This window comes from Bos taurus, chromosome 22, assembly GCF_002263795.3.
Source record: "Bos taurus isolate L1 Dominette 01449 registration number 42190680 breed Hereford chromosome 22, ARS-UCD2.0, whole genome shotgun sequence".
In the NCBI taxonomy this organism is placed as follows: domain Eukaryota; kingdom Metazoa; phylum Chordata; class Mammalia; order Artiodactyla; family Bovidae; genus Bos; species Bos taurus.
This window is the reverse complement of record NC_037349.1, coordinates 54,607,100-54,631,544: the sequence shown is the minus strand read 5'-3', so window position 1 is coordinate 54,631,544 and position 24,445 is coordinate 54,607,100. Positions and strand designations below refer to the sequence as shown.

At 48.6% G+C, this 24,445-nt stretch overlaps 1 protein-coding gene across 11 annotated transcripts in view; it reads left to right on the top strand.

Annotated features, from left to right (window-relative positions):
- ATP2B2 (ATPase plasma membrane Ca2+ transporting 2) overlaps window positions 1–24,445 on the top strand; it is a 381,296-nt gene that overhangs the window by 112,974 nt on the left and 243,877 nt on the right. Inside the window, exon 3 of one of the 11 annotated variants that reach the window (XM_059879835.1) lies at window positions 2,232–2,351. The exons of the other annotated variants lie outside the window; for them this stretch is intronic. The gene's annotated coding sequence lies outside the window, so the exon portion shown is untranslated. The remainder of the gene's footprint in view (window positions 1–2,231; window positions 2,352–24,445) is intronic. 11 annotated transcript variants of the gene reach the window in all.

The window sequence follows — 24,445 nt, the reverse complement described above, 5'->3', positions numbered from 1 at the left end:
AATTTGCTAGGGAAAGCTCTGTCTGAATTCAAACCCCCCAGTCCAGTGGGTGAGCTGGATCCCTAGACGCATCCTCCTGCCTTGTGGGGCCTCCTCTAGCCATCAGACCCCTCGGAGGAAATGCCAGGCCAGCCTCACCCCTGCCTGCTGGCGCCCCCTCCTCTCCTGTCTCCCCATAGTAGCCTCTGTTCTCTGCTATCTGCGGGCCCCTCCTCCCCTCTGCCTCCTCTCACCGTCTCCACCTGACCAGGGCCTGCTTTTCCCTCAACACCAAGCTCGCAGCTCCCTTCCCAGCAAGTCCCTTTGGCTTACTAACCACCATCCAGCCATCCCATCCACTGCATGAGGGCCATGACTGAATCTGTCCAGTTTGCTGCCGTATTTCCAGGGCCCAGCAAGCAGCAGCTTGGCTTGACCCGTGACGTGCTGACTTGGATTCCCTGAGCAGCTGCCCTCGGGGTCCCAGCCACAGCTGCTTCGTTCGTTTCCAGTCAGTGTAGAGGGGTTGCTGGCAACCGAGGCTCGGTGACCCTCGCGGCTCCCGCCCAGTTCATGACGTTGCACTCTGCTTTCACATTCGTGCTGGCCCCTCAGAGTGGAGACAGAAGACCCAGGTGGATCTGAAGGCCACCAGAGACGAATCCTGTTCCTCGTATAACCTCCTCAGGCGTCGGTTTTCCTCATCTGTAGATCCGGTTCCCTCACAGCGGGGATTTCACGAGGTCACGTTTGCAAAGCTGCCTGATACTGTTCATGAAATACGTTGAGCACAACCTGTATCTTTTGTAGTCAGTCACCTGCAGTGAGAAATGCCTGGGGACTTGCATGGTGGTCCAGTGGCTAAGACTCCTTGCTTCCAGTGCAGGGGGCCCAGGTTCAATCCCGGGTCAGGGAACTGGATCCCACATGCCACAGCTAAAGGTCCCACATGCTGCAACTAAGACCCAGCACAGTAAATATTTTTTAAAAAAAGAAAGAAAAGAAATGCCTGGATAAGAGGTGGAACAGGAGCTTACAATCTCAGAATCTCTCACTGCAAAGAATTGGATATTCTCAGACTGGGAATGAACAGGGTCAAGGAGTCACGGTCTCTTTCATCAGCCTTCTGGACATGCTGTGGTGCAGACCCAGCACGCCCTCGGCATTGCTGTGGGAGTCCAGGAGGTGCTGGAGGAAATGGTTGGTTAGTGGGTAGACTCTCCTCCATGTGTTGCTCCTTGAACACTTGCACCTCAGTGTTTCATTGCAACCCCAAGCGTCGACCATACTGCAGTCCTCTCAGCCCTGGGGTCTTGGTCTCATCAGTCTTGATCTCATCAGGTGCTCCTTTGGTCCAGTAGTCTGGCAAACCAAGGTGATGAGAAGAAACACACAAGAACCATCTGAAAAAGAAGAAGATAGGCGAAGCACACGCTTCGTTTAAAAACAAGCAGGTTTGCTGGAGATTGGGAGCCTGTCACAGACGTCAAAGCAAAGCTGGTTTTTAGGACTGTTCACTAAACATTTATGAAATATCTACCGTGTGCCTGGCACGGTGGCCCGACAGAACTGCCAGATTAAGTGATGCAAGGGGCACCGTCCATAGGAAGGCAGTGGGGGCTGTGCAGCGGCTTCCCCACGGCTCCCTGAGCCGCTGTCCCACCCTAGTGCTGTCCATGCAGCGTCTGTAACCATGAGCCCCGCGGGGCCTTCACGTGGGTCCCTGCATCACAGCCGCTCTCTTCGTGGCCCGTCACACTCCAGCACCCCACGCTCCTGTTGGTTCTTCAGTCACCCGGCTCCACGCTCCCTCTGCCCTCATCACTCTTCCCCAGATCTTACAGGACAGGTCCTCCTCCTCATTCCATTTGCATCACAAACATCACCACCTCCAAGAAGCCCTCCCCCACTATCCTAATACCCTTACCCCCCATGCACACAGGGGTCCCATTTTCCCCTTTGACTTTCTCCAAAGTACATATAATCCCCTGGAATGATCTCATTGGCTTATTTATTCATCTCCACGTTCATTGTCTGTCTCTCTCCTGGAAAGTGAGCCCCAGGACTTAGGACCCATCCCTGTGTCCACAGGGCAGTAGTTATCCCTGTGTATTTGCTGAATGAAAGAAGATGCAGAATCTCTGTCTGAGGACCCCCCACCCCACCCCAAGTCCACAGATGAGCAAGCAGACCGATAGGTGTCAACTTGGATGTTTAATCAACAGTCCACAAATTCTCTTTCCCACTTTCAGCCCCCTGGATACCTATAGCAGCTCCTACAGCAACTCTGGAGCCTAGCTCCTGGAGAAAATAGTGACCCCCAAAACAGAGGATTCATCCCCGGACCTGGTTGCAGCTTTGGAATGAGGAAGGTATTTTTAAATGTTCTTGCAAGTGCCAGAGTGTGTCTTGTTAAAAATAAGGTTTGTGTTCATTGAAATGCCGTTCAGGCTCGCCATTCTGCGGCAGTGTTTAAATTAACCACATCAGGCACTGTGAATTCCGAACAGCCCGTGAATCATTTTGGGGCAAAAAAATTGGGAGTTGGTATTTGCTGAAGCCAGACCTTCTTTATGTTCTGTGTTTACCTAGCGAACCTTTCTATAGCACTCAGTCTGCCGGGCACTGTTTGGTGCGCTCTGCGAATATCAGTGTTTTACCCTTTCCACCAGCCCGTGGCGTTCCCCATTTACAGTTGAGAACGTCAAGTCACAGAGTTCACGTGTTCACCCAAGTCCACATGACTCATGCCCTTGGGGAGTTTTCGCCAACATTTTGGCCACAAGGAAAACCTTGTTTATAACCCGCCCTGCCGAAAGGTACCCAGCTTTCACTTCTGTCCTTTTTAGGAAATTCGGAATCCTCACAATGCCTAGGTATGGAATTTCCTGCAGCATGTCTCTCCTTCTCCTGTGGACTTGGCAGCCTTTTGGGGCCCGGCAGACAGATAAGCATCATTTCAAGAGTGTGTTTCTGTAGTTCCCCAGTACCCCGGCTCTGGGCCAAGCTTCCCCAGCTGGCTCGTGCCCTGCCTTGTCCCACTTAGCTGGCCCACCCTTCCATATTTCCTCCCCCTATCCGGCTAGATCTCCTCTCCCTGAATGACTCAGGCAGATCCTGCTGCTTCCAGGGGCCTTCTGGGCTGCTCTGGCCTCGTTTACCCTCATCTACAGAACTTCTCCTGGGCTTGTGGAACCTCCTTGCATCTTGCAAACTAGACTCATTGTGTTGCTCTGCTTGTTGTTCAGTCGCTAAGTTGTGTCTTGACTCTTTGCGACCCCATGAACTGCAGCATACCAGGCTTTCCTGTCCTTCACCATCTCCCTGAGTTTGCTCCAACTCGTGTCCATTGAGTCAGTGATGCCATCCAACCATCTCATCCTGTTTGTAGTAATAATTAGTCTGTTCCTGGACTCTGGGACATTGGTGGATTCAAATCCCAGTACTGCCACCTACTGGATACCCAACCTTGGACAAGACCCTTCATCCCTGAGCCTCAGTTTCCACATCCATAAAATGGGGATAAAAGTGGTTTCCAAGCTCCTATAGAGTTGTTGTGAAGATGCAACAAAAGATTATGTGTAAGATCTGTGCTTAACCTGTGTCAGAGTTCAGCAAACTTTCTCTGCAAAGAGCCAGGTAGTAGATATTTTAGGCTTTGTGGGTCAGTTTCAGCAGCAGCCTTTCAACTCTGGTGTTGTAGTGTGTAAACAGCCATAGACAAAGGAGAGTAACTGTGTTCAATTAAAACTTGATTTACAAAAACAGACAGCAGCCAGATTTAACCCATGAACTGGGGTTGGTCCATACCTGGTCTTCCGAGTGGCCCTCTTATCTCTGAAATGCTATAAAGGTCAGAAAAGAGAAGGCTGTGACTTTCCGTCCAGGCATGAAAGTTTTGGCTGAGAGCAATGCATGGGAGCAGACAGACCAGAAAGGGGTGGCCGGGAGGAGGCGCTGTGGACCGGTCTGAGGCCCACAGACAGAAGCACAGGGTGGAGGTAGGAGGCTCCTTGTGCAGAAGTAAAGTGGGAGGGGGTCTGGCCAGCCAACCTCGAATGGCATGTGCATTCAGAGAATCACCGACTTCCTGTGTGAGAACTATTTCCCGAACACCTACTGTGTGCCACATCCTGTGTTGTATGCCTATGCCACAGGAGAACAAGACACACAGAAACCCCTGCCCTCACAAAAGCTTAGGTTCCTCCAAAGGAGGGAAACTCAGCCCCAAAACTCCTCCCAGGAGTCCCATAGCTGGTAACTGTCCTTCTGTATGAAGTGTATTTCCAGGGTTACTGCTGCTGTGGTGGGATAAGCACAAGATTTAGGGTCTCTGACCTGGATTCAAGCCTCACTGCCCACCCCCGTCCCACCCCCTCACTTCTGTGAGGCCCATAATCTGTGCTTCCCGCCATTGACACAGGATGCTGGAACCTTGGACTGTCCTCGCTGTTAGAGCCTTTGGGTTGTGGCTTATGTGAGCCTCCCTGGGCCTCTCTGTGACCAAGGCACCCAGAGCTTCCACGTGTCAGGGGGGTGTTAGTGACTTCATTAAGCTTGATGGATCGATATCTACCACATCCATGGAGGGGACCGGGGAAGGGAAGCAGTTTGGGGAAACTTTCTAAGTCCAAGCCTTTTTCATGGCTGTGTAGTATTCCCCATAGGCAATACTGTTCTCCCAGGGCAGACAGAGACCACCTCTGTCCCGGCCACCCAGTGGCAGACCCTGTTCTGGGCACCTTTGCAGCCTCATCCCCATGAGTGAGCTATGAGCCCTCCTTGTTCCCCCTTTTACAGAGCAAGAAACCACAGCCCAAGAGCTTGCAAGGAGCCTGACTACCCACAGTGATCACTGATTGTGAATCCCCTAGCAACTGCACATCCTCTCCTTTAGCCTTATCCTCGGAACACTCCCGTGATGGAGGAATCTTCCCCCACATCTCTCACATGCACTCTCTCTCTCTCTTTCCCCCATTGAGTAAAACTGCATCATAAAGTGAGCAAATCTGAAGTGCACAGTGGGTAAACTTTTCCCTCGGTTTATGCCTGGGTGACTGCAGCCCAGATCCAGCACATTTCCGGGTCCCTGGGGGGCCCCCTCCTGCCCTTTCACTGCTGAACCCAGAGGTACACACTGTTTTGACTTATATCACTAGGGATCACTTCCACTTACTCTTGAAGGCTCGATCAGTAGAAACCCTTGGGGTGTTCGTCTTGACCTGGCTTCTTTCACCAGCATGTCTGTGAGATTCTTCATGTTGTCATGCACGGGGGTGGGGCTTCTTTTTCAGGGCTGCCTAGAAGTCCCCTGTAGGAGTCCATTATAGGTGGTTTGTCTGTCCTCCTGTGGGTGGGCATGTAGCGTATTTCTCATTTAAGGTTATTATGAATTAGATCTCTGTGAATATTCAGGTCTGCATATGGACGTGTGTTTTCATTTCCCTCATTCAGAGTGGGATTTGGGAGTCGCAGGGTAGGTATAGGTTTAACTTTCCTAGAAACTGTCAATGCTTGTCTCCAAAAAGGCTGTTCTATTTCACGCTCCCACCAGCAACGTCAGAGAGTTTTCCTGTGGCTCCATGTTCTCATCAACACTTGGTAAAATCCACCCCTTTCCTTTTAACCATTCTGGTAGGCGTGTCACCATATCCATTTCCTGGAAGCAGAAACCGAGGCTCACACATGCTGAGCCCTTTGCCCCAGACCGCATGGCTACTGACGTTGGAACAGAGACTGGGGTTCTGTGAGATTCTGGAATTGTGTCACAGCCCAGGGTTCAAGGCATAGAGCATGGGACAGAGTGAGAACAGAAGAGGTATTTGAATAAGTGTTTTCTGAATACGAAGTGGATGGTTGAAAACCAGAACGCTCACCAGTGATAGCAATGGGCCCAGCTGGTGCTCTTGCCCAGTGGCACAGTGCCCTGGGTCCGCGCCAGCCACCCCAGGGAGAACCCGGGCTCCCTGGTAACTCCACTCGTCCCCGCCGCGCCACTGGGAACGCGTCCCCGTGAGCTTGCCAGGAGAGACTGTTCTTTTGCAAGCTGGCAGGACACAGTCTGCATTCTGCAGCCCCGGGCTCTCTCGGAGTCCCTGTCCCAGGGGCTCTACTGTCCCCAAAGGCACTGATTGTTCCTCTCAGGAAAACATCCCACTCCAAGGGCAGGGGATTAACCAGCATGCCTGGGCCACTGGAGACACCGGGTCGGCTCTGGCCCAGCCGTGGGTTTCTAGAGCCCTGTGTTCCCCTGGGTGTGCCTTGGAAACTAAGGCTGGGGCCTGAGACACCAGAAGTCTGAGATCCTAGGCCAGCTTTGCTCCTGTCTTGCTGGGTGATGTCTGGTAAGGCGCCTTTCCTCTCTGAGCCCCATCACCATGCATAAAGTGGAGAGACTGACTAAGAAGTCGGAGAGGCTGGGCTGGTGTCTGGAGCGCGAAGGCCTATGTCAGGGTTTCCTGTGGCAACTTGGTGGCTTTGACACATTTGTTTATCACTTAACTCAGTGCTTCTCAAGCTCTAATGTGCGTACGATACTCCTGGGGATCTTGCTAAATGCAGATTCTGATTCAGTGGGTTTGTTCTGAGCACCTGGATTTTCTCTCAAGTTCCCAACTGATGGTGTTTGCTGGTCTGAGAACCACACTTTGAGTAGCAAGAGCCCAGGAACTTCTCCCCCAATCCATGGGTTTCTTTAAATCATGCTTTTTAAAAAACGTAGATTTCTCTTAAGCAGTAACATATATGAACCTCTGGTTTGAGGTACCAGGCATATCTTTTGCCAAACACACAATAAAATGAACATGTTGCTTGCTCAGTCGCTTCAGTCGTGTCCAACACTTTGTGACTCCATGAACCATAGCCTGCCAGGCTCCTCTGTCCATCGGATTTTCCGGGCAAGAATACTGGAGTGGGTTGCCACGGCCTCCTCCAAGGGATCTTCCCCACCCAGGAATCAAATACGCATCTCCTGCATTGCAGGTGGGTTCTTTATGGCTGAGCCACCAGGGAAGCACTAAAATGAACATGTTAACTATTGGTATAAATATGGCAACCCTCCCTACGCTGCTGAGACCTGTTTATTTTTTTAAATGAATATCATACGTTTTGTCAGGTTCCTTATGCTTATGACCTAATTTAATCTTTAAAACATCATGAAAAGTAGATATTCTTTTTAAATGTCTTTTCTCTTTGTTATCCAAGTAGTACAGGCATAATGAAACTAAAGACCAGTTTGAAATTAGAGATAAGGAAAAAAAGAAAATATAAATCACCCCCAAATTTCACTCATATGTCAAATGGGAAATTGAGGCACACCCCCACACTGACTCATGTAAGGCCACACAGTGGGCCTGTCTGGTGGTTTTCTGTGATCCCACACTGAGGTAATAAATCAACACTATAGAAATGTTTTAAATAGAAGAAAAAATATGACCACGATTATATTTTGCATTCCCCTCTGGCCTTTTCCTTATTCTTTTATTATACAGATAGCATTATGAATATGACCAATTGTTTTTCTCTGATTCATTTCTCAGTGTTCTCATCTGTAAAGTGGGGATGATAATGGAGCGGAGTCTGCAGAGTTGGGTTGGGGGAGGAATGGTGTCCTGCAGGCAGAACATGGGGCCCAGTACCTAGTAAGTCAGGTGCAAATGCCCTGAGCTTGCCAGGCTCCTCTGTCCATGGGATTCTCCAGGCAAGAATACAGGAGTGGGTTGCCATGCCTTCCTCCAGGGGATCCTCCCAACCCAGGAACTGAACCCACATCGCTTCTGTGTCCTGCACTGGCAGGTGGGTTCTTTACCACTTGCGCCCTCTGGGAAACCCAAGAAACAAACTCCACGTGCCCTCAGTCATCTCTTTGGGAGTAAATCTAGGGATGGTTCACCTCTTAACCTTCTCCCTTCCTAGGACAGGCTGGAGAGGACCCGGGGGCAGGGAGGGGGCTCAGTTATGAAAGCCTCCAGAGACAGTGGTAACCAGTGTTGGAGGGAGAGGTGGGCAGTGGGGACGTGAGCAGGCCAGGGTGGCTGTGGGTCTGGCATTTGGGCACCCAGGCTCTCCTCTCACCTCTGCACCCCTCTCTCTGTGACCTTGAAAGAGAAAGAAAGTGACAGTGTTAGTTGCTCAGTCGTGTCTGACTCTTTGCAGCCCCGTGAACTGTGGCCCACCAGGCTCCTCCGTCCATGGGATAGTCCAGGCAAGAATACTGGAGTGGGTAGCCGTTCCCTTCTCCAGGGGATCTTCTTGACCCAGGGATAGAACCCATGTTCTCCTGCATTGCAGGCAGATTCTTTACCACGTGAGCCACCCTGTATGACCTTGGACGAGCCCATTGGCCTCTCTGGGCCTCAGTTTCCCCACCTTCTCAGTTATCCTGCAAGGGATCTTTAGCTCTGACAATTGGTGAAGTCTTTAACAATGAGTTGAAGCAAAGTATTTTCAGTTGTTTTTCTTTCTGTGTTCTCAGTTAATAAGAACATAGAGAGCATGGGATGAGGCCTCCGTCAGGGAGCTTTCATCTGTATTCCGTGTATCTGTGGGCTGTAGGATGTGTTCTACACTAAACAGAATCCCATTCAAAGGAAAGAGAGGGGCCTGGCTCCTGCTTGGTGCTTCTGAGGGTCTCCCTGAAGCCCTGGTCTCTATGATGATGTATGGTCTCTCTTCTCCCTCATCCCTAGAGATGAAAACAGCAGATGATCCCTAGACTCTGTCCCCAGCGGGCTGTGTCCACCATCTGTCCACACACGAGACCTTTCCCTCTCAGGGAACAGTGCAAGCTGGTCGCGTGCTCAGCTCAAAGTCAAAATGTTAACAGCAGCGGCTGGAAGAGCTGGCGTTTCCCAGGCATGCTCTGCGCCAGGTGTGGTGCTGGGTTCCCCACACAGCCCCTCCTCTTGCCCTCTCGGGGGAGAGGCAGCTGTCATACTCCTTTTGCAAGGCAGCAACTAGGTCCAGAGGGGCCAGCACTTGACAGGCCCCAGACCCTGAATCCCGCAGTCCGGTTCCAGAGCCAGTGCCCTTGGCCACCTGGCTGGACGCATGAGACTCAGAAGGGGCCACAGGGCTGTCCGGAGTGGTGGGAAGGCAGCCCAGAGCTGGAGCATGTGAGCTGGGTCCTTAAGTGGGTGTCTACCACGGCCTGGAGGGGAGGAAGAGCCCACACCATGGTGGCTGGAACTCTGTAGTTTCAGGGAGCAGGGGTGGTTGGAGGCGCCAGTGAAAAGTGTGTTGAAGGCTCAGCTCAGGGTGGGAGTGGTGTTAGAGGCCATATTAGAAGGGTGTGTTAAGTCAGTAGAAGAAAAGGTCTATTTGGGGAAAACCCCTGGCCTAGTTTGCTCTGAGACTGCCCACAGCCAGGCAGAAGACTGGATGATTCTGCTCAGGAAACTCAGCACCCTCCAAACAGCCACAGATGCTGCCATGTCAGGGTCTCCCAGTGCACAACCCACCTTCAGTGAAGCCCACCCTCCACTTCACCCCCACCCCACAGAGCTCCCTGTCAGCTCTTTGTACTTCTCCCTAAATGGAAATAGACCTCCAGGCTCAGCAGGCATCTGAAGGAAGCAGGGACAAAACAGAGAGAAAAAACCAAGAGGCAATAGAGACGATGTAAGAAGCAGAAGCTAACTGCCAGGAACTGTCGTAATTAACATCTCAGAGAGGTAAATACTGCATCTATGAAACGGAGAGGCAAGAGAAGGACCATTTGGAGAACAAAAAGGACTCTTGGACACCTGCTTCTAAAGTCGCAGAAAGAATATTTCAGTGGGGTTTGAAATAGGAAGAAACAGGCAGGGTCTGGCTGCTGCATGGATGTTGGGGAAAGGGCTGGTAAGAACAGAAGAGGCTTCTGAGCTTGACCAGGTAGGGCTGGGCAGAGCCCATATTTGCTGAGCAGTTCACCGCGGAAAAGCAGGTTGTGGGAGGACAATCGCAAATTCATTTTATTTTTGTTTCTTTCTTTGGCCACCCCACTCAGCTTGCTGGATCTCAGTCCCCCAACCAGGGATTGAATCCTGGGCCATGGCAGTGAAAGCCTGCAATTGTAACCACTAGGCCACCAGGGAACGCCCACAGATTAGTTTTAGACGAGTTGGTCTGGAGGGAGATCCAACAGCAAGCAGCAGAGTGTTGAAACCCAGTGCGAGGAAGCCATTGCTGTCAGAGTTTGGAGCATGGCCCCTCATGGTGCGTCTCTACCTCAGCCAGGTCTTTTCTTTAAAAAAAAAAAATTTTTTTTGACATGTACACACTGCTATTTATTTATTTATATTTTTGGCTGTGCTGAGTCTTCGTTGCTGCATGTAGGCTTCCTCTAGTTGCAGAGACCAGTGGCTGCTCTGTAGTTGCAGAGTATGGGTGTCTCATCGCGGTGGCCTCTTGTTTCAGAGCACAGGCTCTAGGTGGGCGGGCTTCAGTAGCTGCAGCACAGGGGCTGCATTAGTTGTGGCTCGTGGACTGGTCGTGGAGCGTGGGCTTAGCTGTGCTGCGACGTGTGGGATCTTCTCAGACCAGAGAGCAAACCCGTGTTCCCTGCATCGGCAGGCGGATTCTTATCCACTGTACCACCAGGGAAGTCCAGCCAGCTCTTTTCAAAAGCAAACCCCCAACCCTGCCCCTGAGATGCTGGTTAACAATAGAGATTCCCAGGTTTGCCAGGTCAAACCCCGGAGGGTGGGAATGTATAGTTCAACAAGCTCTCCTGGGAGTCTGATGTAGACCAACGCTTGAGAACCGCTGGTCTCTGGAGTGGGTGTTAGACTGGGACACAGGGAAGAAATAGAGAAGTCAGGATGAAGAGAGTGAGCAGGAAGTAGAGGTAGCTTTAAACCCAGGAGGACACTCGTGTGGCACATTCTGCCATCCCAGTGCAATGAAATTATTACTTATTTCAAAATAGCAACAGCTCTTGAGTATTCAGTAGCAGAATCACTGATTCAGGAAGCAATTAACATAGACATTCAATCAATTATTCATCGCATTACTAATGTGTAGCAGTAATCAAATTGGCCTTTTAATATGTATATTTTTTCTTTTAATTAACCCTGTACAAAACTGGAGTAAAGCTCCCAAGCAGAAATATATTTGGCTTAATTAAAAAAAGAAGGCAGAGAGGGAAAAACTATTATCTCCTTACCACGTGTTAAAGGAGCCCAAAGGTAGGACTTGCTCTGTGCTCTGTCTCGTGTTTGTGGTTTGAGCTGCACCAGGAAACCCCAGGTCCTGTCTGCAGGCGCCTGAGCGTGCACAGTTAGTGGTTAGATGAAGCTTTATTGTGTCCCCGTCTGTGGCAGAACAGAAAGAGCACTGGACTTGGAGTCAGGACCTCCAGATTCCAATTTTAGATCTGCCACCGAGTTCCTGAGTGACCTCAGAGTTGCCTCTCTGAGTCTCGCCTTCTTCCAATGAGGGGACTAAGTTAGACACTGCCCAACAGTCTTCCAGCTCTGACTGTGTTCTCCTTATCATGTGACCACTGCAAATGCCCCTTCAGCCTATTAGTATGAATGAGTTTATGCCTCTTCCTTTAAGAAGTGAGTAGAGAGGCCAGTCACTCTAGAGTCATTTCCCTGGGGGCTTCATTGATCATCCTTGCACTGTGGCTAGAGTATGCAGTTCACCACACACCTCCTCTTGCCTTCTAATAACGGCTAACATTTATCAGGCACTTGCTATGTGGAAGGGACTAAATGTTGATTTTTTTTTTTTTTAAGTGGTAAGATTTGTTGTTGTTCAGTCGCTAAGTTGTGTCCGATTCTTTGCAACCCCATGGACTGCAGCATGGCAGACTTACCTGTCCTTCACCATCTCCTGGAGTTTGCTCAAACTTATGTCCATTGAGCTGGTGATGCCATCCATCTGTTTCATCCTCTGCCACTCCCTTCCCCTGCCCTCAATCTTTCCCAGCATCAGGGTCCTTTCCAATGAGTCAGCTCTTTGCATCAGGTTTCCAGGGTATTAGAGCTTCAGCTTCAACATCAATCCTTCCAATGAATATTCAGGGTTGCTTTCTTTTAGGATTGAGTGGTTTGATCTCCTTGTAGTCAGTCCAAGGGACTCTCAAGAGTCTTCTCCAACACCACAATTCAAAAGCATCAGTTCCTCGGTGCTCAGCCTTCTTTATGGTCCAACTCTCACATCCATACATCCGTGGTAAGATATATATTTAATGTCAGATTTACCATATTAACCATGTTTTAAGCGTGCAGTTCAGTGGCATTAAATATACATTCATCCATAGATATCCACGGGGGACTGGCTACAAGACCTACCTTGGATACCAAAATCCGTATCATTGGCCCGCCTTATCTGTGTTCCACATCTACAGATTAGACCAACAATCGATCACGGACATAGTACTATATTTATTGAAAGAAATAAGGGTATAAGTGGACCCATGCAGTTCCATCATGCTCAACCAGTGTTGTGCAAGCATCACCATCATCCATCTCTAGAAAGTTTCATTTTCCCGACGGAAATTCTTGTCTAAGAGCTTTAAGTGGATTATTTTTATTGAATCCTCACTATAACTCCGAGAGATAGGGTCTGTTATTATCCCAATGTATCAGTGAAACACGGCCAGAATAATGCTGTGTAACAAACAACCCCAGTACCTCAGGCGGATACAATAATAAGCACTTCTTTAGCTCACAAGTCTGTAGGTGGTCCAGGAGTTGGCTGATCCAGCAGCTGGCTCCATTTGTGTCTGAGCCTCTGCGTGGAGCCAGCAAACTCATTGAAGGGAATGTTCTTCTCATGGTGATAGCAGAGGCCCAAGGGGGCAGATAGAAGCCTGCAAAAGCTTTTAAGGTCTAGATTCCAACTGGCACCCCTCAGTCCATTGGCCAAAGCAAGTCACATGGCCGGATGTAAAGCCCCAGGGCGAGGAATTTGACTGCACTCCTTAAATGAGAGTAATTGCAAAGTCAGTTAACAAAAGGCAAGAATCCAGGGCAAGCTCAAGATGTATGGAAAGAGTAACATGGAAACTTACAGTACCACGTGTAAAATAGACAGCCAACGGGAATTTGCGGTGTGACTCAGGAAACTCAAACAGGGGCTCTGTATCAACCTAGAGGGGTGGGATGGGGAGGGAGATGGGAAGGAGGTTCAAAAGGGAGGGGATATATGTATCCCTATGGCTGATCCATGTTGAGGTTTGACAGAAAACAACAAAAATCTGTAAAGCAATTATCCTTGAATAAAAAACAAATAAATTTAAAAAATTATACCCAAGTTTAAAAAAAAGAATACAAGCCAGTGGTACCACCTTTCTTAGCTCCATTGCTGAGGCTACTAACTCCTACCTCACGGGTCATTTAAGGAGTCAGCCAGGAGGTCACGGAGGGCTCATGCACAGAACCCCACTGGGTGCAGAGGAGGAGGCCGACACTTCTTTTAAACAAGAGTCATCCAGGGTACATTTAAATAAGGGTGCCCCCACCACAGTGGTTTCAGCTTTCTTCAACAGTTTACCGCTCCATCCAAAGCTTTTAACTTGGCATTCAGTGCTGGGAGCTGGATTTGAAGGGCCCGGCCAAGTTTCTCTGGCTCTCCTACCCCTGAGTTCAAGCTTTGGCTAGACTATTTGCTGCACACCCATGTCTGTGCCTCCATTCGTGTTTCATAGAATCCACCCGGGTCCAGGGCAGAGTCCTCTCCTCCAGGCTGTCTGTCACTGGGGGCTCCAGGTGGAGAGCCGGCCTCCCCTGGCCTTGAGCGGCATGGTCTCTCACAGCCCATGGGACTCCTGCCCCGGCTCTGGTACCCCTGCTGAAGATTCTGTCCCTGGCACCACTGGGCAGTCCTCTTGCCTCAGGCAAGGGCCTTCCCCAGCTTCTGCCCTTCTCAGGGAGCTGGAGAACCCCATGGGATTGGCACTGACTCTGGGCACCAAGTCAGTCTTGGCAATACCTTCCTCACCTTCACCTGGGTAAGCACAGTACAGAACTTCCAGACATCTCCGCTTCTCAATGCCACCCCCACCACAGCCCGAGTGTCAGACCAATCTCTTAGAGCAAGGGAAACATGGAGAAATTCCTCTCTTCTCATTTGGGGCCCGAGATAGACAAAAAGGATGAAGTAGGCCAGCTCGCTGACCCAGAATGTTATATTTAAACTCAGCTTTGCGTGTGTGCTTCAGTAATGACAGGGAGAATTTATTAAGGACCCAGGAGCAGGGTGGGCTCCAGTGGGCCAAGTGGGCCTCTCTGGGCATAGTTGAGGGAGGGTCTTTCAGGCCTGGGTCAAGGTGGCAGGATGTGTTGCATCCTGAGAAGTTGTGGGAAAAGCCGGCTGTCCTTGGAGGGGCAGCAAGCCCTTAGCTCCCGGCCAGTGGAACATCAGGCTGGGCTCCAGTGGGGCTGACGTGGGCCAGTTGGTGGCTCAACACCCCGGGGGGTTTCCATGCAGTTCTCTTCACCAAGAAGCAGCCTCTGTGTTCACATAATTTTGGCCAGAGAAAATAAGGAACCTACCTTCTTCCCCTCACCTGCAACATGGGAGGAAATCAGTTGGGATAGTTGACAACTATTTCATTGGTTCAGGTGCAACAACTAGGATCCATTACAGCTCTAGCCCAGCCTTCTGGGAAGACACTGGTTTCTTAAAATCCCAAACAATGGACCAAGCTGACCTCATGGCTAGGCAGAGTGGGTAGTCACCTTAGTGATGGGGCTTGAGGGGTGCCAGGAAGCTCCTCCTGCAGCACATCCCACCCACCCACCAAACTGCTGCTGCCTGCAGTTCCAGCATCAGTACTTGTCATCAAATCATAAAATGTTAAGGTTCGAGGTTATAATTAGCCTTGGAACCTGTCTAATTCAATGTCCTGGCAGAGTACTTTTAGAGGATACCTGAAGAGGCCTCGTATTTTAGAGTGACTTCATAGCTGAGCAGGGTTCCAGTCCAGGCAGTGAGACTCTCTCAGTTCGGTTCAGTTCAGTCGCTCAGTCGTGTCTGACTCTTTGCGACCCCATGAATCGCAGCACACCAGGCCTCCCTGTCCATCACCAACTCCCGGAGTTCACTCAAACTCACGTCCATTGAGTCAGTGATGCCATCCAGCCATCTCATCCTCTGTCGTCCCCTTCTCCTCCTGCCCCCAATGCCTCCCAGCATCAGAATCTTTTCCAGTGAGTCAACTCTTCGCATGAGGTGGCCAAAGTACTGGAGTTTCAGCTTTAGCATCATTTCTTCCAAAGAAATCCCAGGGCTGATCTCCTTCAGAATGGACTGGTTGGATCTCCTTGCAGTCCAAGGGACTCTCAAGAGTCTTCTCCAACACCACAGTTCAAAAGCATCAATTCTTCAGTGCTCAGCCTTCTTCACAGTCCAACTCTCACGTCCATATATGACCATTGGAAAAACCATAGCCTTGACTAGATGGACCTTTGTTGGCAAAGTAATGTCTCTGCTTTTGCATATGCTATCTAGGTTGGTCATAACTTTCCTTCCAAGGAGTAAGCGTCTTTTAATTTCATGGCTGCAGTCACCATCTGCAGTGATTTTGGAGCCCAGAAAAATAAAGTCTGACACTGTTTCCACTGTTTCCCCATCTATTTCCCATGAAGTGATGGGACCAGATGCCATGATCTTAGTTTTCTGAATGTTGAGCTTTAAGCCAACTTTTTCACTCTCCACTTTCACTTTCCTCAAGAGGCTTTTGAGTTCCTCTTCACTTTCTGCCATAAGGGTGGTGTCATCTGCATATCTGAGGTTATTGATACTTCTCCTGGCAATCTAGATTCCACCTTGTGCTTCTTCCAGCCCAGTGTTTCTCATGATGTACTCTGCATAGAAGTTAAATAAGCAGGGTGACAATATACAGCCTTGACGTACTCCTTTTCCTATTTGGAACCAGTCTGTTTTTCCATGTCCAGTCCTGACTGTTGCTTCCTGACCTGCATATAGGTTTCTCAAGAGGCAGATCAGGTGGTCTGGTATTCCCATCTCTTTCAGAATTTTCCACAGTTTATTGTGCTCCACACAGTCAAAGGCTTTGGCGTAGTCAATAAAGCAGAAATAGATGTTTTTCTGGAACTCTCTTGCTTTTTCCATGATCCATCAGATGTTGGCAACTTGGTCTCTGGTTCCTCTGCCTTTCTAAAACCAGCTTGAACATCCGGAAGTTCACGGTTCACGTATTGCTGAAGCCTGGTTTGGAGAGTTTTGAGCATTACCTTACTAGCATGTGAGATGAGTGCAATTGTGCAGTAGTTTGAGCATTTTTTGGCATTGCCTTTCTTTGGGATTGGAATGAAACTGACCTTTTCCAGTCCTGTGGCCACTGCTGAGTTTTCCAAGTTTGCTGGCGTATTGAGCAGGGTTCAAGTCCAGGTGGTGAGACTCTCTGTCCAGTGTGAAATTCTACATGCCCGTGTATCTTGGACTTTCCTGGGTATCTCAGTCTACCAGGGATTTTGCTGAAAATGGATATTCTAGGTCACTTGGTCTGGGGTGTGGCTTGAAATTCTCCATTTCTGAAAGCTCCCTCAATTCAGTCCTCATGAGAATCCTGGGAGGGATGTTATCCCCATTTGATAGATGGGAAAATTGAGGGTCATAGAGTTGGGTAATATGGCATGCAGAATTATAACCTGCTCCCTTGCCTTGGATGTCAGCACTCTAATCCTGGGAATTGGTGAATGAGTTACCTTCTGTGGCCAGAGGGACTTTTCTGCTGTGATTAAGGATAAGGACTTTTAGGTGGGAGATTAACCTGGATTATCCAAGTTAGCCCAGTCTAATCATGGGAGTTCTTAAAAGCAGAGAACTGCTTTCTTATCTGGTCAGAGATCTGTGGTAATGGAAAGGAGGTCAGAGAGATGTGATGTTTGCTGGCTTTGCAGATGGAGGAAGTGGGCATTGGCCAAGAAATGTAGACTGCCTCTAGAAGCTGGAAAAAGGGAAGAAAATAGATTCTCCCCTAGAGCCTCTAGAGAAGAAAGCAGCCTGGCTAACACATTAGTTTTAGCCCAGTGAGCCCTGTGTTGGAGTTCTGACCTATAGAATTATGAGATAATGCATCTGTGTTGTTTGAAGCCTCTACATTTGTGGTAATTTCTTATGACAGCAACAGTTAGAAAAAATGCAGACTTTGGTACCCAGAGTGGGTTGTTGCTTTAAAAAATACCTAAAAATGTGGAGTGGTTTTGGAACTGGGCAGTGGGCAGAGGCTGGAAGAGTTTTGAGACATTTGGTAGAGAGAGGGAAAAAAATGTAGTTTGCCTAGACTCTACTGTTAGTAGAACTATGATTATTAACAACTTAATTAGTGTTGACCCAGAGGAAATAAGGATCATATTATTGGAAACTGGAAGAAAGGGGATCCTTGTCAGGGGGGACAGAAATCTTAGAAGGACTGTATCCTGCAGTTTTGTGGGAAACAGAACTTATAAGTGATGAGCTTAGATATTTAGCTGACATTTCCAAGCCAGTGTAGAAGGTATGGTTGGCAGGGATCTTCCTGTTGCTTATGGAAAACTGTGAGCAGAAACAGATGAGTTTGAGAGAAGAACTGTTAAACAGAAAGAAAGAAGGACTTGATAATTGCGGAGTTCTCTGCCTGTCTTACTGGGAAAAGATGCTAAAATTGAGAGGTTCCCTGTCAGGAAATCATGCTCCAGAGAAAAGGCTTTGTGTGCAGCTGTACAACTTTTTGCTAATACCTTAGAAAGACCAAAAGTTCAAAGTATTCAGTCACACAAAAGGCTCTTTGAAGAGATTAAGGGTGTGAGTCACAGATCCCTTCAATCAAACCCAAGAGTATCTCAGAAGCTTAAGGGTGTGTGTTTCCTAAGCCATCTCAGCAAATGCCAAAAATGAGGGAGGGATTTTCTAGGAAAGACATGTTGAAGAGCCTCTTGTCTACTGGAGTGAATTCCCATGACATACACAGGAGACCCATGGGGTTACTGAGAACGTTATTCCAGCAGAAACACTGCCAGATTGGACTGAAAGAGAATATGAAATGAAAGCAGGCTGTCAGATGCCCAAAAGGCTACCGACAAGACCCAGACTGATAAAACTGCTTATCTGCAAATACCTGCTACCTTGCATGAGAAAGGAAGGATGACTCAGAGGATGGAGCCCATATAGAATATCCCTGAGCCATAGAGGATTATTTCTAGACCTTGAGACCTGACAGATTTGCCTGGCTGGATTTCAGAATTGCTTAGGAACAATGACCTTTTTTTTTTTCCTTCCATTGTCTCCTGTGTTTAAACAGGAGTGTCTATTACTCTGTGTCTATCTCATCATCTTTTTTTTTTTTTAATTTAATTTTATTTTTTAACTTTACAATATTGTATTGGTTTTGCCATATATACCTGTGGCAGATTCATGTTGATATCTCATCATCTTATATAGGGAACAAGTAACTTGTTGCTTTAGAGGAATTATGCTCCAGGATGGATCATAACAAGAGCCCTGTCCCAATTTCCATAATTTAGCTGATGACATTTGAGACTTTTGAGCTGATGAGATTCAGATGAGATTTTGAACTTCAAATTGCTGCTGTAATGAAATGATAACTGGGGGGACCTTTAGATAGAGTGAATGTATTTTGCATGTGGTATAGACATGAATCTTAGTGGGCCACAGGGCAACCTGTCATAGACAGAATAATGGCCCACAAATTCATCCCCAGAACCTATTAGTATGTTACCTTACATGGTAAAAGGATGCGATTAAGGTTAAGGAAATAGATTCTCCCCTAGAGCCTCTAGAGTGAACATGGTTGTTGTTGCTGCTGATCAGTCCCTAAGCCGTATCTGACTCTTTGTGACCCCATGGACTAAAGCACGCCAGGCTCCTCTGTCTCCACTATCTCCTTGAGTTTGCGCAAACTCATGTCCATTGAATAGGTGATGCCATCCAATCATCTTATCCTCTGTTGCCCCCTTCTCCTTTTGCCTTCAGTCTTTCCTAATACCAGGGTCTTTTCCAATGAATCAGCTCTTCACATCAGGGGCCAAAGTATCAGCTTCAGTGACAATCCTTCCAATGGATATTCAGAGTTGATTTCCTTTAGGATTGACTGATTTGATCTCCTTGACCTCTTTCTAGGGGGCCTCTTATTTTAATTGCAAATGCCCCCGGGCAAGTAACCCACAAAGTGCTGGATCTGCCTCAATTTTAGACTGCAAACAACAGAAATTGAACTTGGATGATTTGGGCAGAAAAGGAATTAATTTAAAGCACCTTGGGCCTTGAAGGAACTCACAGCAAATACTGAGAACCAGGTTCAAGGCTGCTTGGCCAGGATCATGTCCCCACACTTTACAATAGAACTAGCCTGGGAAGACCACACTCCCAAGGTCATTGCCTCTGCACCCCCTCGCTCCAGATGCCGGGGCTGGGCTGTTTGGCCAGTGGAGCCTGGGTCACGTGCCTGACCCTGTGCGGCAGAGGCGGGGGAGCCATCCACAGGCATTTTCAGCTTCTTGAGTATGATGGTGGGTTCTGAGTCACAAGATGGGCAGCTCCCGAAATAAAGGGAAGAGTTTAGGTACCAGGCAAAGTAAACGGCAGGTGTCCCAGGGGCAATGTGTTGGGTTAGGCTATATCTTAGACATGATTCCTGTGTCTCAAATGAGCCGTAAAATTAAAATGCACCCTCCCTCCTGGCCGCTAGTTCACCTTCCCAATTTTAGTTTCTCTCTTTTCATGCTTGGAAATTTCCCCAAAGTCTCTTGGCCAGCCCAGGGTCCCAGATTGTAAAATAGAGTCCATAGGTAAAGGCAGCCCCAGGGATTATAAAGAGGAGTGTGTGCTGTGAACCCCAGAGGCCTGGAGTTGCTGATCCTCCGCAGGACCCTTCGTTTCTTGGGTCTTTCCTCCTCCACTGTCACCCCCAAGGGCTGAGCCTGAGTCTCTTCTTACTCAGACACTGCACAATGCTCTGAAAGGCTCAGCTTAACCTTTTTCCTTGAACTCTCTCACTTTCATCATTTATTTTTTTCTCTTTTCTTTTTTTTAGTATAGTTAATTTGGGGGCTTCCTTGGTGGCTCAGCAGTAAAGAATCCTCCTGCAAGGCAAAAGACACCAGAGATGCAGGTTTGATCCCTGGGTTGGGAAGATCTCCTGGATTGAGGGCATGACAACCTACTCTTGTATTCTTGCCTGGAGAATCCCACAGACAGAGGAGCCATAGGATCACAAAGAGTGGGACATGACTGAAGCAACTGAGCACACATGCATAGTTAATTTGCAATGTGTTCATTTCTACTCTACAGCAAAGTAATTCTGTTATATATAAAACTTCTCCATTATGGCTTTCCATTATGGTTTACTACAGGATATTGAATATAGTTCCTTAGTATACAGTGGGACCTTGTGATTTATCCATCCTCTATATACTAGTTTGCATCTGCTAATCCCAAACTCCCAATCCATCCCTTCCCCACCCTATCCACCCTGGCAACCGCAAGTCGGTTCTCTATGTCCATATGTCTGTTTCTGTTAAATATCATTCTTAGTTTTGTCATAAGGAATAATACAGAATAATAATCTCTATCCTTTCTTTCTCTTCCTCTTTCCAGGAGGTCAGTGTTTACGTTCTAGTTAAGTTTTGTTTCTGGTTCATGCAAATAATCCATAACAACTGAAATAAGAAAAACTGATTGTCAGGGTCGTGTTTAAAAGCATCTGTACCACTCTTTGGAAGAGGAAAGGAATCAACTCCTATTTCTACCACTTCCCTGTTGGGACCCAGGGTGATTCACTTCATCTCTCTAAGCTTATGTCCCCTCACCTACAAAATAGGCTGCATAGTTCCCAGGGGGATGTGAGTGATGCGTGGAGCCGATTAAACTGCATCACCTGTACAGCAGGCCAGTGCCTTACCCACGTGAGGTGCTCAGTAAAGAGCAGCTGCTGTGTCCACTGTTGGTCAGCTTTGTCACTATCACTCCCAGGTGGAGTGTGGGCTTTGGAGCCACGTAAGGATGTGATGCCCGGCTCTTTAACATCCCTGGAATGTGAGCTCAGCAGCTCCCGTCACCTTTCTGAGCCCAGGTTTCCTCATCTGGAAAAAGAGAGTTAACCGGAGGCACAGTCGAAACAGGGAGGCGCTGTGACTACCAGCATGTGGCTGTAGTTGGCCTGACTGTTGTTTCCTGCTGATGGCAAGGCTCTCTCCTTTCTTTCTCTTTCCCTGACAGTGGTCAGTTGGTAGGTTCTTAGCTTATCTGTCTGCTGTTCAAACCAAAACAAGACAGGGAAAATAGAAAACCAAGTCTACACACCTCATTCTAAATAGTGGGAACCATGCGAATGGAAGGGCTTCCCTGGTGGCTCAAATGGTAGAGACTCCACCTGCAATACAGGAGACCCGGATATGATCCCTGGGTCAGGAAGACCCCTAGGAGAAGAAAATGGCAACCCTCTCCAGTACTCTTGGCCTGGAGAATTTCATTGTCAGAGTAGCCTGGCGGGCTGCAGTCCATGGGATTGGGAAGACTTAGACACAACTGAGTGACTCACATGAGTGCGAATGGAAGGAGATGGTTTTAGAGTTGGGCATTCTGAGCATCACTGGAGCTACTCTTAGGGGATGTTGTCTGACCTTATCCAAGAATTCACGTGTGGTGCTCAAACTGAGCAGGAGGCAATGGCTCCAAGCCTCTTTCTCAAAAGGACATTTCTGAAGCAGAGAGTCAAAAATAGCTGCTAGTAAAATGACTGTTCAACAATCAGAGCCGAAGTGTGGGAAGCAAACTTTCCCTGAGCTCCAGCCACGTGAACCTGTGTCTGTTTAGATCTTGGAGTATTTAGGTTTTCTGTGGGAGGTTTTCCAGGAGATTTTTCTCTCTCTGAATGTCAGATATGTGGCTTCTCACAGCACAGGCCACCCAATCCCTGATCCCGCCAGGGCCTCAAAGTCCAGGCCTGCTTTCAGCAGCTCCGCTCAGCCCCACGTGTCTTTGCAGTATGTGGGCAGCAGAAAGGTGGGAGCTGACTTAGCTCTGGTATCCTGGTCCAGGAATACCCCAGCCACCCTCCCGAGTCTCCCCCTTGAGGGATGAGCAGAAGCAAAGGGCTGCCCCTCATTCAGCAGCAGCTCTACCCCTGATGCTGGAAGGGCCTGCAGTGGAGTCAGGGGCATGACTTGGGCCTTGGGCCTCCCCTGGAAAGGACCAGCCCACCCTCTTGATTCTCCTTACTTCCTTGAGGGACAGAGCCTGGCTTTGGCAATAAACGATCTCTTCCCCAAGCTTTCTACTTGCCTAATTTTGGGAGTTGGTCAAACAGGAGATACTGTCTCAGCCCTTCTCAGAAAGGCTTCTCAGGAAGTCCATGCCGCCTCCATCACACCATTCCCTCCGTCTCCACGACCCTCTGGGTACCAAGGACCACTCAGTGATACTCTGCCTGCACCCGGGAGCCATTCACAATTCCCTGAGCACCTGCTAGGCGCTGTGGATAAAGCACAGTCCTGGCCTGCAGGGAGCGCCCACTGTCCTTGTTTCCATCACCATATCCCATTCCCAAGCCCAGCACATATTCCTCATGCTTATGGTCATCATTAATAGGAGTGACAGCAATGCTGGAGCTCACATTTCTTGAGAACCTGCGCCGGCTGAAGCACCTCTGCAAAGCCCTTTGCATGAATTTTCTCATGAAAATCTCACAACTATCTTGTGAGGCAGATCTTGTTATCATCTCCATTTTATAGAAGAGAAAACAGAGACTCAGAGAAGTCATGCCTCTTGCCCAAGGCCAGGGGTGCCCTCAGATGGCCAAAGGGCTTCCCAGGTGGCTCAGTGGTAAAGAATCCCCCCTGCCAATGCAGGAGATGCAAGATATGCAGGTTAGATCCCTGGGTCGGGAAGATCCCCTGGAGAAGAAAATGGCAACCCACTCCGGTATTCTTGTCTGGGAAATCCCATGGACAGGGGAGCCTGCCGGGCTGCAGTCCATGGGTTCTCAATACCATGGACAGGGGAGCCTGCGGGGCTGCATGGGTTCTCAAAGAGGTGGACACAACTGAGCAACTGAGCATACAAAGGCTGATTGCCTAAAACCTGGCTGGCGAGCCCTCTCTCAACCTGTGTCCCTCCTGTCAGTGTGAACAGAGTCAGGATCAGCAAATACAGGTTTTATTTGGCCTCCTCCCAGCACAAGAGATGTTATTATTCTGATTTAGTTATTCCAGAAACCAAGGCTTGGAGAGGCCAGTAGAATTCCCTCAGGTCACCCAGGTGAGGCTTTGGTTTTAGCACTTCCAGTTACAAAACTCCTCTTACTGTGACATATAGCCCATTCATTCCAAAAGGGCATTTAGTGCTTCTGGGCTTTGATCAGCTGTGGCTAAGATGGAGCCTCATGGGTTGCAGCATATGCCTTGGGTCCCTGGCCCTCACCAACTCTGGCTGGTAGGAGGCACTGGCTCCAGAAGACCCGACTCTGAAAGGAAGGGGCCAGGTCTGGCTGCCAATGGCGAGCATTCGGGGTTGTCACAGTGGCCGGGCCCTGCTGGCATTTATGAGCGAGGACAGCTATGACAAACCTGGACAGCATATTAAAAAGCAGAGACATCACTTTGCCGACAAACGTCCATGTAGTCAAAGCTCTGGTTTTTCCAGTAGTCATACACCAATATGAGAGTTGGACCATAAAGCAGGCTGAGCACTGAAGAATTGATGTTTTTGAGCTGTGATACTGGAGAACATTCTTTAGAGTCCCTTGGACTGCAAGGTGATCAAATCAGTCCTAAAGGAAATCAACCCGAAATATTCACTGAAGGACTGAAGCTAACCGCCAATACTTTGGCCACCTGATGCAAAGAGCCATCTCATTGGAAAGACTCTGATCCTGGGAAAGACTGCAGGCAAAAGGAGAAGGGGGTGGCAGAGGGTTGAGATGGTTAGATAGCATTACTAACTCAGTGGACATGAATTTGAGCAAACTCCCTCCAGAAGATGGTGAAGGACAAGGAAGCCTGGAGTGCTGCGGTCCATGGAGTCACAGAGTCAGACATGACTTAGCAACTGATCAACGACCATCAGGATGTGACGACCCCGCTATGCACGTGGGCCTGTCCTGTGTCTGACAGTGGTTTCTCATTGAATGTTGATGTTGCTGAAGATCCTGTTCGTTTGTATGTAAGCGCAGAACTGAACTCTGTGTTACGTATTGACACTTGATACATAAGGGAATTTGCAGCAAACTCACCAAGTAAATCAGGGCAAACCTGTACTTCATTTTATTTAGAACTCCACTAAGAGCTGCGTCCCCAGTTTAAAACCCAGGACCAGCAGTGTCACCTGTAGTTTTAAGATATTTTGGTGCTGATAGAATAGCCCCACAGTAGCTGCTAGTAGCTGTCACATTTCCAGTGGTTCAGCGTGTGTATGTATATGTATATGCATATACGTATGAATTTATTTATTTAGCCCTCACTTCAAAATGCCCAACATGAAGAAAAGAGTTGGCAACTCTCGGTTGAATGGT